The 18,882-nt window shown below is 38.9% G+C and overlaps 1 protein-coding gene across 6 annotated transcripts in view; it reads left to right on the forward strand.

Annotated features, from left to right (window-relative positions):
• Positions 1-18,882, forward strand: part of PLCB1 (phospholipase C beta 1) — a 708,066-nt gene that overhangs the window by 276,583 nt on the left and 412,601 nt on the right. The gene's annotated exons all lie outside the window — the stretch shown is intronic.

Consider the following 18,882-nt stretch of genomic DNA (forward strand, 5'->3'; position numbering starts at 1 on the left):
CCCTGATCATGTGGAAAATGAAAAGATGTTAAATGAAAATATTGACACTGATATTGTAAGTAATGGGTGTTGATAACATGTCTGTCTTTTGAAAACTTTTTTTGCTTAATCTTTTGAAAATCAAAAGTAACATGGCTTTGGTGTGTAAAATTAAACACATGACACATTTTGAACTTCAAACAATACTCAACAGTATTTTATAATACTTTTATGTTGTTCCTGTATCTGTCATGGTGGTGAGGTTGCATAATGCAAGCTGAGGGCAAAACGCAAGCTAGCCCTCTGCACTCCCTTGCTTGCCCCTCCCCCCCCCACCTCCGCCCTCAGGTGTGATATTCCTCAGGTACTCCTGGCTGCTCAAGAACAAAAGAAAGAAAAGAAAAATGGTTAACTGTTAGAGATCACAGTGATAGAAGACTGGAGTCTCCATCAGTTTACAAATGTCTTAGTAAATGACAAGGAAAAGGTAATCTTATCAATAGCCTAATCTCCAGAAACCTATGGACTCTGTTTTCTGGAGCCCTCACATCACCTCTCTATAGTGATGTGGGAACAAAGGCAAGAAGGAAATGGCAGATAAAATTAAATTTCCTTATAACCTGCAGTCCTTTGACAAATACCTGAGGCAAATACAGAGTGTACCATTTCTCCAGGAAGGCCCAACTGTCATAACGTTAATGCCTTACTAGAGGGAGAACAACCCTAGCTTGACAATAGCTAGGCTGCAGGTATCTTAGGAGTCCTCTTTGGCATATCTAGGTCCTTCTGGAGGCCTCCTTTTGTCTTTACCTCCCCAACTCTGTAAGATAGAACCAGTCACTCTTCACAACTTCAGTGCAGCCCTTTCTGCCCATGGGTCCCATCCCTGTGCTTTAACAAAATCACCTTTTTGAACCAACGATGTCTCCAGGAATTTTTTCTTGGCCATCAGCTCCACATTTCCCCACCACTCCAAAACCTCATCAGTGGGAAAGGTCTTTTTATTGAATCAGCTTATATTTTCCGAAATGTGGCATGAGACTGTGCCTGGCCTATAAAAAGCATCCACGTTTTTAGTGATTATGGAGATAATTTTATATGGAGGCAGTAGTAGGAAATGGGACCATTTTTGTGAAGTATAGTCTATTTGTACCTCAGATATTTATGTATCCAATTTACTTACAATGCATGAATATTTTAAGGTTACTATATTAGTTGTCTTAGAATTGTGGTAGGTTTATCCTTGCCCTTGATTTCTAGGCCTCAAATATCTATGCGAGCAGCAGTTTGTATCTGCAATTATAATAAATGAATTGGCATAGTAGGAATGAGCCTGCAAACATTCCATTATTAAATAAGGTCACAGCAGTAATGCTGATTAATGGAGCTGACTCTTGACAGCTCTGAGGACACTTCCAAGACATTTATAAATATATGCTTTCATAACAGAAAATGTCCTTAATTCCGTTACCTGTAAAGTATGGATAATAATATCTGCCCTATGGATTTTAATGAATATGAGGGAAGTTCCTAAATTAGCTCAAGGAGAACAGCCAAGCACAGCTACAATACACATGTCGGGTGGTCAGCTAGCCACTTGCTTCTCGAAGCAACCTGCCCCTGCCTCTGCTGCTGACAGACGAAATGACTCAAATTTCTAATTGTTAAATATTTTGTGAATTCTCAGGTTTGTTCAGGATTATCTGAAACCATAAATATTAAATCTAAGAGTGACAAGCTTCTACGGAATGGCTATAGTAGTGTTTTCTAAATGTTGCCTTTTTCAGTAAATACAATTTTGAAAGCTTCAGCTCTGTATGTTAGATCAGTGTACCTAAGTAGCTGAGACAAGAATGTCATGACACAATGCAAGGCTGTAATTCAGAAATTCCAACTGCATCTGTAAGAGTAACACAAGATCCAAACCAGAAAGAAAAATTTACCATCGCCATTCAGGATTTCTTATGCTTACTGGCAGTGGATAGTTTTAAGGTCTGTTTTTGTTTTAAATCTCTTGATGCAATAGACCACTCTGACAATCTGTAAAACAAATTTGAAAACTCAGCTGCGGACAAATATCATGTTCCTAGTAAGAGACAGACTGAGGTAAGGATGAAAGTTAGAGAAATAAGACACAGGACTCAGCTTTCCCAGTGAAGCTACTGTGAGCAATAAAACAGCATTGCTACAGCGTGGGTGGAAAATTAATCATATAACTTTATCATTACTTATGAAACCCATTGATGTGATGAATTTGTTTACATAGTGTATATGTTGCACAGTTTTATATGTACCCACTTTTCCTTGAATTTATACAATAAATTGCCAATAACGTACAAACTCCGCCTTCTTGCTCTGAAAGTTTGTAGAACCTGTCATTTCAGAAAAACAGAGGCAAAAATAAAGAGTACAAACCAATGGGAAGTTTTTGGTTTATTTTTCATTCCCCCCCCCCCCAATAATCAAACCCTTGATGAGTTTCCTTGAAAATAAAGAAGTTTAGGTTCAGGAAAGATCTACAAGGTCCTCTCACGCTATTGAAGCTGTCACGGACCCATCAAATGCTCTGCAAAGAAAGTGTTTCATCACTAATAAACTGGGGCAATCCTCGTATACCATATTGCTTTCTTGGAGACTAATGATCCATATTAACATGTTAAAGGTTTTGATTAGTCGTGTATTAATGAAACCATTTTAAGTTTAACCCAGTGACTCCCAAACTGATTTGACCAGAAATCCCTTTTATGCCCTAAAACCTTTGCATACTGGGAAACATTTATTAAATCTAAACTTGCATTTGTCCCCAATACTCCATCTGTGGTCCTTGGAGTAGCAGCATCAGCATCGCCCAAGGTTTGTTAGAAATGCATAGTCTTGTGCCCAATATGCATTTTCACAAGATCCACAGGTGGTTCATAGTCATGTGTAAGTTTGAGAAGCACAGGAATAGTATTCATTCCAATATACCAGTTTCACTTCAGTGAGGTTAGGGACCTGCTGAGAAAATATTTAATGCACAGAACTTAAATAATTTGGGAACTTCTGAGAAGTTGAGCCCATGTAGAGTCTGCACATATTTTCTCCCATTTCTGTGATGTTAGGAGATGTCTTCAGAGGACTGAGCTAGCCTTTACAACCTGCTCCATTTGTTCATCGGGTTCTGAGAGATGAACCTCTAGATTACAGACAGCAGACATATGAGCCTCTGTCTGCCTTTGCCCAGGCACGGTGTCAGCTGGTAGAGTTTATAGAACTAGATGTATTTAACAGAAGACAGGGCATGACTAACACTTCAAGAAGATTTGCATATGCACAAAAAGGGCAAGGGAGTAAAGAACTGGAGCTTGCCGTTGAAAATTGCAACTGATATTACAACTTTCAAAGATGATTATTGGTTTGTTCTGACAGGTGAAACATTTATCACAATGAAAATCAAATCTAAATCAAAACACTGCTCATTATGCAAAATGCCTGCAGAACTATCTCTACAAGAGCAACTAAAACATATATAAGTGACCTAGAAGGGGCAGAAGGGACCTTTCTGGGATGATAGAAATAGTCAGTATTTTGATAGAGGTTGCATGATATATGCACTTGTTAGATTCAGTGAATTGTTCATATAAGATCTATATATTTTACTGTGTGTTACTTATACCTTAATGAAATAGTAAGTCTTATGAAAGTCTTAAGAAATTTGAGTGAGACTGATATTAGATGCATCAAGATGGGCTGTCAACAATACTTTGATGAAATCATGCATTTGAAAATGCCCTTCAATTGGTATATGGAGAGTATTTTATTGGAGGGTATGGCTATGTGCATTGGTAAGCTAGTTTACATTTACCTCATAAGCAGGCCAATCAGTGACACTAGCTCTTCAGAGAAGCCATGCATAACGGGTTGCAACGTGGGCTCTGGGTAATGATTGTCAGGGTTCAAATCTGTCTCTTGTCCCCTTCAATCTAGGGCATGACTTGACCTGTCTGTGCCTTAGTTTCCTTATCTGTAAAATGGCAATGACGTTTCAAAGACTAAATGATTTAGTATTTGTAAAGAACTTAGAATAGTCATAGCACAGAGCAAATACTATACGTGTATTCACTGGATAAATAAAAAGTCTCTAATAAAGAAGCTACAACCACTATTACTATCATCTCATCCAGTTTAATTTCCTTAAGAGCACTTATCACTATTTAAAATGATCCTGTTGTGAATTACATTTTTTGCATTTTTATTGCCTGTTATCCACCCACCTACTTCGAGAGCCCTAGGACATAAACAGCTGATCTGTTTTATTCACAATGTAACTGCCCCACCCAGGTACTGGAACAGTGCCTGACACATAGTAAATGACCAATAACATATTGAACGAATGAATAAATGAAAAAAAGTTTAAGCAAAATCAGTTCTTAAAGAAGTGAATCCTGAGATGTCATTTTCTTAAGTACTGAATAAGTTACTGTGCACCTATCATGTTTACTTAGTGATAAGTAAACACCTTACAGGGGCTGAGGTGTCTGGTTTAATAGGATCAAAGAAATGCCTTAAATAATGGGAAAGAGCCAGTAATTAGACAAGCCAAACAAGAGCATTCCAGGTAGGGGGAACTGCCAGTGCAAACCCTTGAGAATTGAATAGCTGTAGCATGTCCCAGAATCTGAAGGTACACATGTTGATGCTTGGATGAAGATTTTAGTTTGTCTCTGGAGAAGTAAAAACTGCTTTTAAGAGTACTTAGCAGCATAGCTAAGATATGTATTATGCCATCTAATTATGGTAGATTTACCTTTTTACCCTCTTAAGATAGTACATCAACTAAGATCAAGCAATTTATATTATGATTGGGAGTAAAGCCAAACTCACAACAGAAAAAGCTGACCTTCAAGTTTGGCAAACTCTCTACTTCCATTAACCCTTGCATCTGGCTTCAAACTCCATGAGGTAAGGACCTAATTATGTTCATCTATGTATCTGTTAGAAGTTTCCCAGAATGCCTTGTACTTAATAAGCATAGTTAATATAGAATCAAGTTACATGATTTGAATTTCAGATTGTAGACCACGTGCACAAGAGCTTGAGAGCCAGGATTTAAAGAAAGGATTTTACTAAGACTCTGTCTGCTGGCAAGACAGAGGGGTCACCCACACAATCCAGAAGTTAAGCCACTCTAAATATCCCACAATTTTCCTTCTTTCTTTTTCAATTCCAGTATAGTTAACATACAGTGTTATATTAGTTTCAGGTGTACAATACAGTGATTCAACACTTCTACACATTATGCAGTGCTCCTCATGATAAGTATACTCTACATCCCCTTCACCTGTTTCCCCCATCCCCCACCTACCTCCCCTCTGGTGACCATCTGTTAGCTCTCTATAGTTAAGAGTCTGTTTTTGGGTTGTTTCTTTTTTTTTTCCTTTGTTTTTTTTTTTTCTTAAATTCCATATATGAGTGAAATCTTGGTATTTGTCTTTCTGATTTATACATTATACTCTCTATCTCCATCCATGTTGTCACACATGACAAGATTTCATTCTTTTTTATGGCTGAATAATATTCCACAGTGTGTGTGTGTGTGTGTGTGTGTGTGTGTGTGTGTGACAGAGAGAGAGAGACATATCACACAAACACACACACACACACACACTGTATATGTATATATACCATATCTTCTTTATCCATTCATCTACTGATGGACACTTGGGCTGCTTCCAGAATTTGGCTATTGTAAATAATGCTGCAGTAACATAATTTTCTTATTGACCTTGCTAAGCCTGCCTGCAGTTTATCCCCACAAAAAAAATTAAATTAAATTAAACTTAAAAGTAAACAAAAAATGGGATGCCTGGGTGGCTCAGTTGGTTGAGTATCTGACCCTTGATTTCTGCTCAGGTCATGATCCCAGGGTCTTGGGATTGAGCCCTGCATGAGGCTCTGCCCTGAGCATGGAACCTGCTTGAGATTCTCTCTCTTCCTCTGCCCCTCTCCCCAACTCACGTGTCTTCTCTCTCTCTAAAAAATAAAATAAAAAAATAAACACAAATCAACAAAAAAAACCATCAAAACATAGTGATGAACAGTGGGTTTCCTTGGTTTATTATGGGTTATAAGATAGGCTGCCTGGAGCAAGAGTCTACAAGACTGCAAGATATGTTGTGTTGAGGGTTTATGTTTGAGTCATAGGACAGGAATTCAAATGTTTATTTCTCAGATAACACAGATTTACACTTGAAAGACAACAGGGTAGTTGTTCAATAACAAATTAAGTATTTATTATTTTGTTAGGACTTATCTACTTCCTCTGATTCCCACCATGCAGCACTGTGTTAATATGGAGTGGCTCATTTTAGCATTCACGAACATTTCAGTGGAAAAATATTTGGTACAAGACTAAATGAGTGTCTCCTTCTTTCAACTATCTCCAATGACCTGTGCTTCTGAATTTTTTCTAACATAAGGATACATCAGGCCTCTGGGCTGTCTTTTGCCTTCCCCCACATCATTTCCAGGGCCCGATTTGAGCAAAGATGGCCTAGCACTCCCCACAAAGGTTCTTCCTCAACACTGACCTGTGCTCAGAAAGACTGAATCAAGTAGTCTAGGACAGTGCTTCTCAAAGTACAATGTGTGTCCAGATTCCCTGGGCAAACTTTTAAAAGGCCAGTTCTGATTCAGCAGGTCTGGGCAGGGATTCAGATTCTGTATCTCTAACAAGGTCCCAGGTGATAACGGATCTAGCAGAGGTCTAGAGGAAAAAACATTTGTCATTCTTCTGGACACACTTCCTTTTTTTTTTTTTTTTTTTCTTTTTCAAGGAATCTCATCCTCATCCTTGAAACATAATTTCATACCCTTTGCCTCTGAAGTGGGTGGATATAAACCCCCCAAGCAATGAGTGCAGCACAAACTGATAGTACCCACCATCAGCAGCAATGTGCACTATATTTGAGGCCTAATTTCTGGATTTGCCCATGCAGGGAGCTGGCATAGTATGCCTACATCACGTTTTAGGCCAAAAAAAAAAAGTTTTTGCAAGTTTCTTCATGAGAGAGCACTTCTGTGCTGTTTTTAAAACTTCCTTCCCATGCATCTGGTATCTTCCAGCAGGGCAGCGGGGAAACCTGCTTAAGCTCATCCCTCTTTCACTTTGAGCTTTATGGTGACACTTTTCTGGCATCATCCTTAGCAGCTCCCACTTTTATGTGGAATTGAAAGGACCATGGAAAGCACTGCTTCATTTCTGTCTGGAAAAGCAGAGACTACTGACAGTGTCATTTCTTTCCCTGAAACATGGAAAGATGATTGGTGAAAAATGAAACATAGCTCCGTGATCATTCTTCACCGGGGGCCGAGTCCATGAGCAATGTGGTACTTGAACTTTCATAGTTTCTGGACAAGGTCTAAAATAAATCATAATCCTAAGGAAAGAAAAGTTCTATTTCTTTCCAGTGGTTTTTGAGAAAATAGGAAACTCATTATAATGAGTTTGATTTTCACTTCATGGGAAACCAAACACGCTAACTAGTTCTGTTTGTTTGCATACACATGTGCATACACATAACACACACAAATTTGAAGCTCAAAATAGAAACTTGATGAGCAAAATGGAATTTAAATTTAAGCCCTTCTTTCACAGTTTAAGCTCTAGACCTTCAAAACTACAGACTGAGATGTTCAGAACACAGAGGGTAAAAATGAAGTGGGTAAGAGTGAGAAAACAGCAAAAGTGAAGAAGATTATTGTAACAGGATGATTTTATGATAATGAAGAGTGGGGATCTGGACATACCCTAGTTTGTAGCTTACACTCATGGAAGATGAAAGTCCAGTTTGTTCTCCCATCCAGAAAGTCTAAAAGGATACCCCACCTCTGAGGATTGGAAGATTGAAACCTTGAATTTTGATTCTCCAGTGACAAATGGTTTTAGCTGTGTTGGAAAATACGAGGGTCAGATGGAGCTTCAATGGGGTAAAGCTGTACATGGTGGGTCAGTTGAGGAAGACAGGTAAAGAGACTGCTTTGAATTAAACTGAGGAAGGGGGATAAAACCAGGGAAGGACCCAGATGATTCACGAATACCCTCAGCTAGAGCTTCCATGGCTTGAGTCTCAAAAAATAAATCTGAGGTCAATGGTAAGGGTTTTTAATGGCAATATTTAGTGAAAAGAAAAGAAAATTGCACTGGAAAAAATGTGTAGTGTCAATAGAACGGGCAGGATTATTCACTCCTTGTTTGTATTCTCTGCCCCAAAAAACACAATTCAACTGCAAAGCCATACCAAGCTTCATGAAGAAGGAAATGTGATGAGTTAAGTAAAAAAGTACCTCATCCTGTAAGATGAGTTTAGAAATCTCAGGGACGCAGGTAACTGTGGGCACAGCAGGACGAGACTGTCTTTGAGAAATGATGGAGAACAAAAGGGTGAGAAGTTAGGAGCTTCTGTGATTTCCATCTAGAATTGTGCTTGGCATTTTTGTCAAGTAGTTCTCCAAAACATTAGGATTAAAATGGGAAAAAAAAGTTTTCATTCTATCCTATGGCAATTAGTAGAGATTATTATGGATTGTGGATTGTAGATCATTTGTGTGATTTGGGTGCCAACGGTGGTTCCTGAAATAGATGGGTTTCTTAAAAGTCCTCAGGAAACCAATACTATGTCCAGAAAGAGAAGAGGGAGTTCCCAGTGTCTATACAAGTGGTGTCTGTGGATCCCTTTGCTTACTTGTTTCTTATCTTCTCTGTCCTGCAAACATACTCCAGGTGGAAAAGACCCAGACACACATTCGGGCCAGCCTTGGACATTTTAGGTATGGGTTGGGAACACCAAAGTGACTGCCAAAAGGATCTATTCATTTGATTTTGATTTCCAGAATAGTGCCAACTGACTTGGATTAAAAAAAATTTTTTTTAAGCTCCTTAATAACTAAAGGAAATAACTCATGGTAGGAAGAACAAGAGAATTTCATGCCTGAATATCTGGAGTAGAGCTAATAGATTTCAGTGCCATTGGTGGCTGAGGTGATACAATGATGTTATTTATTATTGCTTTACAGGTTGTGACCCATTTGTGGGTTATGAATTTAATTTTGTGGATTTGGAACTACAGTTTAACAAAATGAAACAGAATATAATGGAGTCAAGTATGATACAGTAGAAAATGTCAGAGTGGATCACAGCTAATAAAGTTAAATGTTGGTTTGTGAAACTTTATGTTTCAGTAGCATGTATACATATCCATATGAGTGTACTGAGTGATGATATAGAGTGCATTTCACCTGACGACCATGTTCAGAATAATGCAAAACTACTGATCTACATCAATGTATCTCTGTTATATTTAAAAATGAAGCTCTTTATGGTAAAAGGAAGAACACTAAAATATTTAAGGGTCTGCTTTGTACAGGTTTTTTAATCCTTTCAACTTCCAATTGAAGTAGGCATTATGTTTCACTGGGCTTCTGGATGGATGACTCCACAATGATTTAAAATGTGAATGAACTTTCAGTGGTTTAAAAACATAAATTAACTTGAGTCTTCCCGGTTGCTTGTAGATGTCAGAGCCTGAATTTGAGCATGGATCTGCATTAGTCACACCAAGTACATATGTTTGTCAGAGTTCAAGGTCAGGCGACAGAACAGATGGCAAAACTGGGAGCATATTCCAAATACATGCATGCTGCATGAGGAAGGCTGCGAGCCTGAACCCTGGAGTAAAGCTGGGGGTTATTTGCTTTGTGGTTGGATGCACTAAGAGTGTGAACGGTCTGAAAATAGATAAGTCCATGGGAGACAGAGCAATGTATGCCACAAGTTTGAGTTACATTTGAAAAGATCAAACTTGAGTCCAAGATGAAAGACTACCTCCTTAAGGTAGAAAGGACACAGGTGATCAGCAAAGACCTAGGTGACTGGAGAGAGGCTGTGTTTCGAAGCAAGAAGAACAGGAGGTAGGTTCTGCCAGGTCGGTTTTAAGGCCAGGATTACTATTCAGGAAAACTGAGTACATGGTTGGAAACAGCAGGCTGAGAGTCCCTGGATCACTGGTCTCAGCATCACCCTGCCTGGGAACAGGATGGTCCAAAGCTGGGCTGAGCATGCAGGTTGCAGGTGAATGTTGAATGAATCTAGCTGAGAAGAGTAGGGCGCTAAGGATGTTAGGACCCAAACTGGTTCTGATGTGAAAGTTTCCTTTTCACAGAATAAGCGAACAAAACTACAGCAGTGCTGATGATGGAGATTTCTATTTTTATTTTATTTTTAAAAATTTATTTATTTTTTAGAGGAGCGGGGGGTGGAGAACAAGCAGGGGAAGGGCAGAGAGAGAGGGAGACACAGAATCTGAAGCAGGCTCCAGGCTCTGAGCTGTCAGCACAGAGCCTGATGCAGGGATCGAACCCACGGACCACGAGATCACTGACTGAGCCACCCAGGTGCCCCTATTTTTATTTTTCATTGAAAGCCTGGGTGGGTAGGTCAGTTAAGCGTCCAATTCTTGGTTTCAGCTCAAGTAATGATCTCAGGGTTTTTGGGTTCGAGCCCCACGTTGGGCTCAGAGCTGACCTTGCGGAGCCTGCTTCAGATTCTCTGTCTCCCTCTCGTTCTTCCCCTCCCCCACTTGCCCTCTCTCAAAAATAAACATTAAAAAAAAAGCAGAGAGAAGAGACAGTAGAAATTAACGAAAAACTCTTACCCCATAGTTTAATTTTTATTGGTTTGACATAGAGTTTATGTTATATTATTACATAAAATTATTAATCATATTATATATTGATTTAGTATGCATTAATATATTATTAATAAACTTTTATTGTTGTCTTGTTCAACTCATTCTAAGCTCCATCTGAGGTAGAAAAGAAAAACAAACTCTCAAAAAAACTACTCAACTTCAAACACTACTCCAAATGTTGAAGTTCTGGATGTGAATTAACAAAACCTCTAAGATTAATATCAATAGGCTGTTTTCACCGTTACCTGGTATGCTTGAAGCCTGGATTATGGTCACGATCTGACCATAGAAGGATGGTTACCTGGATGGAAATACCACCCTTTTTTACTTTTGGGGGAACCCCCCCAAAAAAAACAAAACAAAGGAGAGAAAAGCAGAGGAGAGGCAGAAGGACAAGGACAAGAAGAAGATTGCCTTCTAACAAAATGCAGTGAATGCATGAATCCATATGTGATTGTTAAATACTACAAATTGTTTCACATCCTTATTCAGTAAGTTTTGCCACCAAACAAATTTGCTGCAAATTCATGGCCAGACTTGTGGCCTTCGGTGGCTTTAGTATTTCCAAATTATGGGTTAGAGATTAAAGCCCTGCATGTAGTATGTGCAGTGTTGGGGGTCCTCAGCATTCATTCTGATGACCCACGTCTCAGGGTTTCTCTACTTGTAGGTGCGTTCTATGCAATTGTGTAAAGTCCTCCAGATAATTTAGTGCCAATAAAGGTTACTTTGCAGTCTTGAGTTTTCATGTGAGGATCTTGGAAAGAACAAAATATTAGCTGAAATTTAATTTAAAACTTTGATTTTAAAGGGCATGGATGCTGTATCGTTTTGCTCAGAATGCCATAACAAAATACCACACAGTGGCTTAAACCACAGAAATTTCTTTCTCAGAGTTCTGGAGGCTGGGAAGTCCAAGATCAAGATGCCAGTTAGGCAGGTCTCATTTGGAGGTCTCTTCTTTTGGCTAGTAGACAGCTGCCATCTCTCTGTGTGCTCATATGACCTCTTCTTTATTTGCACCAGGAGAGAAGGAGAGAAGCAAAGAAAAAGAAAGAGAGCTCTCTGGTGCTTCTTAAAAGCACTAATCCTGTCAGGTCAAGACTCTTCTCTTATGACCTCATTTGCTTTTAATTACCTCCTTATTAGTCCCATTTCCAGTCATATTGTGGGTAAGGACTTCAACCTAGGAACTTGGTGGAGACACAATCAATCTGTAGCAAATGCTAAAATTTAGAACTGTCTTTCACTACTTTACCAGATCATGATGTTCTGTAATTTGTGGCCTTTTTCTTAAACCCTATTTTCTGCCAATTCTGTTTGTTTGCTTTTTCCTAAGAAATTCATTCCCACATGATTGAAGTTACAGGAACTAGAAGTGGCATTTGAAGTTGCCAACATTAAAGTTTTGATTGATCAAGGCTAGTGGCTAGCAGAACAAGGAGACGTATCGCTCATCCATCGAAAATCACAACTGAGAGGTACAGAAATCCAGCTGGCATGGAAAACGTTTCCTGTCCTGAGTTAAATTTAGCGATGAACCCACCATGCCTGGATTATTTCTCCCAGCTGTGCCCACGGGGGCAGGACAGTATGAGACCTCTCGGGCTCTGCTGTCTGTAGGTTTCTCCCTTACACATGGGATCCATTCACCAGCCCTGACAAGAACCAGGTTCCTGGAGGGAACACATTCAGCATTATGGACATAATCAGCAGAGGTTAACCAAACTTCTAATTAGACCCAGGAAGGTTCATTAATGCAATTAGCTTTACAGAAGATGGTTTCTTTTTTTGCACATGTTAGTTGATCAACAAGGAAAGCCTCAGACCTCAGACTCAGGAGTATGAGTATAAACATGTGGATATTTAACATTTTAACAAATGTAAAATTTTCACTGTAAGCTTTCTAATAACTGCAAAGTAAAATTTAACTCTCTAATACCTGTAGAGCAACAATGGATTCTAGAAAAATCTCTGGAAGATTGTTAATGAAAAGCCAAATGATTTTTCAAGTTTGAGGAGAATATTGTTATTTTGATTTGCAACACTGAAGCAGTTCGTGCCCATGCTTTCTGCGGGTCTCCCATAAAAAGGGGACCTATGAATTGCAAGGTTAAGTGCAGGCTATGGAGTGAAATTGCTGGTGTCATATTCTATCTGTGTGACCTTTGGTAATTTCCCTAATCTCTTGTGCCTCAGTGTCCTGATCTGTAAATGGTTGGGGGGTGGGGGGAACTAAAAGTAACTACTTCATAGAATTTTTGCAAGGATTAAATGAGAAAATAGAGAGAGAGCACAAAGAATGAACAGGTACCAAGTGGTTTTTCAGTAAATGATGGGTATTATCATCACCACCACCACCATCATCGTCATCATCATCAATGAGTTTTATCAGGCGATCATGGTTGTATCCATCTGATAATGTTCCACTGCTACTTGCCCTGGGAGTGGTGTGAATGAAGGCTGTTTGTACGTAAATGCTGAAAGTATTTGATTCTAACAGTATGTCATCTAGAATTGTCATGGGTAGCACCAGGGGATAAGCTGTTTCTCTGGAAGAATGGTACACTTCTTTCTACTGGAAAATACATATCAGTCAACCCATCATATTCTTGTTTTTGCCCTTATTACAGATTATTACAAGGCGATTTTCAATCACAGTAACTACTAGTTTTTGTGACTAATATGTTTATTTCTTTCTCATTCATATGAATTTAATCTGCTATCCTTAAACTAAAAAACACATTAGATATGTTTGTATGTACTACTTTTTAGAATGAAGCATGAAGTTAGTTGACAAATGATTAATTCCTGTATTCATTCCAGTTAATTTATATCTGTTCTTTCTTCTGGAATTGAAACATTTTTGAAGTCATGGTCTCTATCTTGTTATTTTTCATGTTTTCATTCATATAAACCTTTACTGAATGTCTACATGTGTCCAACATACCAGACAGGTTTCACATAAAAATAAGACATAGTGTCTACCTCTAATGATGCTAGCATAAGGCGGAGGGCACAATTATATAATAATAATAATAATAATATCTATTATGTATATGAACATGTAAGATCAGGAAGATGATAGTTCCTTTCGCATTCACTGTTTTATCTCCATTCCTAAGACAGTGCTTGGAACAGATCAGATACTCAAGGAATATTTCTTCAATAAATTATTGTGCCAGGCAGTTTACATAAATTAAAAATATTAAAACTAATATTTACTCATAAGCAACTCATATCTATATGCCAAGCACTGTACTGAACATTTCAACAATACCAGAAACAAGAAACAGTTACTAATGTTATGAAACAGAAATGAACATTGAGGTCTAGAGAGATTATATAAGTTGCCCGTGGTCACACAACTTACAGTAAGAGCCAGACATAGGTCTACCTTGCTCCACAGCCCAGACCCTTAACCAATATCTTCATCTATTGCACTGTCTTATCCTAATACTGCAGAGGTAAAGGGACAGTTTCCCCCACTTCAGGAAATGGATTTCCTGAGACAGGACCTGCTTTAGTGGAAGGTATGTTCAAACTGATGCTCTGAGGACTCCAAAGGGTGCATTCTTTCAGTCTACCACATAGCCTCTCATATCCATAGACAATTAGCCATATAAATGTTCTAACAAAAGTCTACACATTGCACTAAGACCTTGTTATGTAGCCATAGCCCATGATTATGTGGCAAGTAACATGGTTATAATAGAATACCTGCTAAAATGAATTGAGCTACAAAGTTACCCGTTGGGGATGAAATTTGGCTTTATACTTACAAGCTACCCAGTGATTGAATTCATCACTCTTCACTTCTTAGTTTTTATGTAGATATACTATAAAACATTAAGGCAGAGTTTGCCCTTGTCTTATAAAATTATGGAACATGGATGTGGTAGACAGAATTCTGAGATAGCCCTGTGACCCCCAACCCCTGGTGTCCATGCCCTCTATAATCCTCTCTCCTTGAATGTGGGAAAAATCTAGGACTTCAAACTAATAGAATCTGACAAAGGTGAATGGGATTTTGCAGATATAATTAAAGCCTCAAGTCCATTGATTTTGAGGGAGTCAAAAGAGAGGTCATCTTAGGTTGGTCTGACTTAAGTAGGTGGAAGCCCTTAAAAAAGTGTAGACTGGGTCCTTCCTAAAGTGATATACTGTCTTCACAGACTTGATTAAGTTAGTGGCTATGTTGGAGGAGCCCATATGGTAAGGAAATGTGGTAGGCTCTAAGAATTGCAGGCAGCCTCTGGTATCAAAGGCAGCCAGAAAAAAGCCAGGGTCCTCGGTCATACACCTCAAGAAATTGAATTTAGCCAACAACTTGAATAATCTTAGTAGAGGGTTATCTCCCAACCAAGTCTCCAGATGATAACACAATCTGGCTGACACCTTAATTGCAGCCTTATGAGCCGCTGACAGAGGACTCAGGGAGGCCATGCTCAGATGTCTAACCCTTTGAAGCAGTGAGATAATGTGTGTTGTAAGCTACTAGATTTCTGACAATTTATTACACAGCAGTAGAAATCTAATATTTGTGCCTGGGGAAACATCAGTTGTAATCTCAGCATGTTAACCAGTGCCACCATTTTCCATTCTTATTCCTGTGGCTCCATTTCTCACAGGCAAGCTTTTGGATTTAATTAAATGATAATAGCTCATTTCCCCTTGTTAGATAAACTAAAAAGCCAAGTAGTTTTCCAAGGAAGCTGTGACTAGTTTAAGTACTTTTTGAAATACCATCATTGTGGCTGACTAACCTCCAAGTGGAAAGATGAACTATAATGAGATTTCAAGTACCTCTAAGGGTAAGTTAGAATAATGCTAGGTGATGTGCTAAATTTCCTCTCCACATGCGGAAGACAATGATATGTTCCTTGTTTCTTTGGAAAGTTCCATCATTAAAAATATTGAATATGTGTGTTCATACATTAACTTTAGAGCAATGACTATATCTGCTTCAGTAAATATAGAAATCTCATTTTGTCTTCAGTAAAACAAACAGGCAAACATGTAAAAGTAATGCTTTTACATTGTCACTACATGGAAAGAGATTTTTAATTTAAGAAATGTTATCACCTAAAAATGCTCTTGTTCCTTCTCTCCCTCTCTTCTTCCCCTTCCTCCCCATCATTTAATGGATCTTAGTATCTGTTAGCTCCCCACTCCATGTAAACCACCCCCCATCCTGACTGTAGGGTTTCATTCTTCTGGCTCCGAATCCAAGAAGGATGTCTGGTTCCATTTGCTCCAGCAAAACCCCTGGTGTATCTTTCATTGGACCAACTTATATCGTGGGCCAACACTTGACCTAGTCACTGTGGCCATGGGCTTTGATGCTCAGGTATCCCACACCTGGAATTCATGCCCATTCTGATAGCCAAGAGCACAGTCCGTCTATCAGAGTCTTGTGGACTGGAGTTTGTTTTCAGGAAAAAAAGGGGGTGGGGGAAAATGGATGAAAAGTTTCCTTTACTGAGAACACCTACCCCCCCAAAAAAGGAAGTTTTCCTGGGGTGGAAGTTGGGAAACAAATTTAGAATCATCCCCACCAAAGTAGAGGGAGTTTGGGCTAGAAAAAAGAAAATTTTAAAACACATGTTTACTAAAATATCATCTACTAGAAACAAGAATAAATAATCAGATTAGTGGAAGAGAAGACATTAGAAACTGCTCAGATAGACATAACTTATTTAAAATGGCTGCACGAAATGCAGCCTTCACTATGCTGCTATTGTTTTAGAAATGTTTTTTTTTTTTTTAATTTTTTTTTTTCAACGTTTATTTATTTTTGGGACAGAGAGAGACAGAGCATGAACGGGGGAGGGGCAGAGAGAGAGGGAGACACAGAATTGGAAACAGGCTCCAGGCTCCGAGCCATTAGCCCAGAGCCCGACGCGGGGCTCGAACTCACGGACCGCGAGATCGTGACCTGGCTGAAGTCGGACGCTTAACTGACTGCGCCACCCAGGCGCCCCTAGAAATGTTTTTAGGGAGTGTCTGGGTGGCTCAGTCAGTTAAGCATCTGATTCTTGATTTAAGCTCAGGCTTTGATCTCACGGTTCATGAGATTGAGCCCAGATGTTGGGCTCTATGCTAACAGTGCAGAGCCTGCTTGGGATTCTCTCTCTCCCTCTCTCTCTCTGCTCCTACCCCACCTGTTTACATGCTTTCTATCTGTCTCTCCCTCAAAAATAAATAAATAAACTTAAAAAAAAGAGAATTTGGGGCGCCTGGGTGGCGCAGTCGGTTAAGCGTCCGACTTCAGCCAGGTCACGATCTCGCAGTCCGGGAGTTCGAGCCCCGCATCGGGCTCTGGGCTGATGGCTCAGAGCCTGGAGCCTGTTTCCGATTCTGTGTCTCCCTCTCTCTGCCTCTCCCCCGTTCATGCTCTGTCTCTCTCTGTCCCAAAAATAAATAAACGTTGAAAAAAAAATTTAAAAAAAAAAATAATAAAATAAAATAAAATAAAAAAAGAGAATTTTTTCTATTAAACTATGTACAAACACATGAACACAAATCTTATAGTAGTACTGAGCAATGTAGTTAATGTGTATTTTTCAAATAGCCGATCATGCAGCATAACAGAGTAACAGCCTATTGTTTTCAACATTGGTTTGTTCTCTCTGGTGTGGTGTCTACTTCTACCAGTGTTTTGTATTATTATGAACATTTCTAAACCAAGATGGCTGACAAAAATGTGTGCATGTTAGCACTGGCAGGGTCCACAAGAGTGGCAGAAAAATACCCTATTTGATGTTAAAATGCCACTTTTACTGGGCTCTGGGGGCTCTCAGGGGAATGTCAGGTGAAATTACTAATTACAAAGTTATTAGGTATTAGAAGAAATCTTTGAAAACTTAGTGAGGCTCATAAACATCACTGTAGCTTTTGAAGATTGAAGAAAAGAAAAAAGTTGCCAATAAGTGATACTGAGAATACATCTTCTTAGAGATGATACCATGATGAGGCATAATTCCCTCAAACATGAATAAATATATGTGAATATATTTATATATTTATGATTATATCTTATTTATTATGCTTATTTTATGTTTACATAATTATTTTATTTGTATATTTTATATCTTTATATTATCTATGTAATTTTTATTTTATATGTTTTTATATTTATTTCATATGTTTATACATTATTACATATATGTTTATTGTTGGTAATTAAACATCAGGTATAAGTGACATTTCCAATTAATCAGGAAATGGTGTCCACTATAAGAGTTTGGGGACAATGGATATTCATATGTATTGTGAGTAATTTTGTCACCTTATATCACACTATATAAATAAATAAGCTCCAGATGGAATAAATATCTAAAACTCTGAGGGAAATCCAAAATTACCAGACTATGTGAAAAATATTTTTTATAACAGCGGAGTGGGAGAAGACATTTCTAGACATGATACAAAACCCAGAAACCAGAAAGGAAAACAGAGACAGATTGTCTACTTAGCACTGTTAAATGTCTGGCATAAGACAAAATTGACAAAGGTAAAAGACAAGTTACAGGTTGGAAGAAAACACAAGGTATATCAGAAAGAAATTAAATACATGTCATCCCTAACATACAAGTGGCTCTCACAAGTCAATAAGAAAACAATGTTCTCAGGCATCTTTGGATATAAAGCCTTACTTTTCTCCTGGCCACAAAGTCTAGAGTGCTTCAGCAATCAATGACTACATCCCCTGGCCAGGTACTCTGGGGTCTGCCGGATAGTGTTCCTCTCTATAGCTTCTGTACAGCAACTGGACAGGTGCAGTCCCTTGCCCAAGGGCTTCCTGGGACCCAGGTCTTTGCTCTCCTTCTGGACATGGCTACACAATTCTGTCTTCATCCTAAGCTACAGGAAGACTCTCTCCTTAATAACTGGGCACTGGCTATCTCACCTGACTCTCATGGCCACTGTCTCACCAGACCACAAGATAAGGGAAGCCACACATTTGCTCTTCCTTGGCCATGGACAGCACACCTGGCATAGCATGTGACCTCCAGGCACTGCCTTTTGCCCTTGTGTTGTTGACTTTACTCTGGAAATGGAATTGAGAGGAAAAGAGGGTCAGGAACATGCTCTCAGAAGGCTGTCTTCTCAGAGTCCTCCTCTTTGCAGTTATTTTTAAGCATCTCTTGAGAGACTTCTACACTGTAGGGTT

Source organism: Prionailurus viverrinus, chromosome A3, assembly GCF_022837055.1.
Source record: "Prionailurus viverrinus isolate Anna chromosome A3, UM_Priviv_1.0, whole genome shotgun sequence".
Lineage (NCBI taxonomy): Eukaryota > Metazoa > Chordata > Mammalia > Carnivora > Felidae > Prionailurus > Prionailurus viverrinus.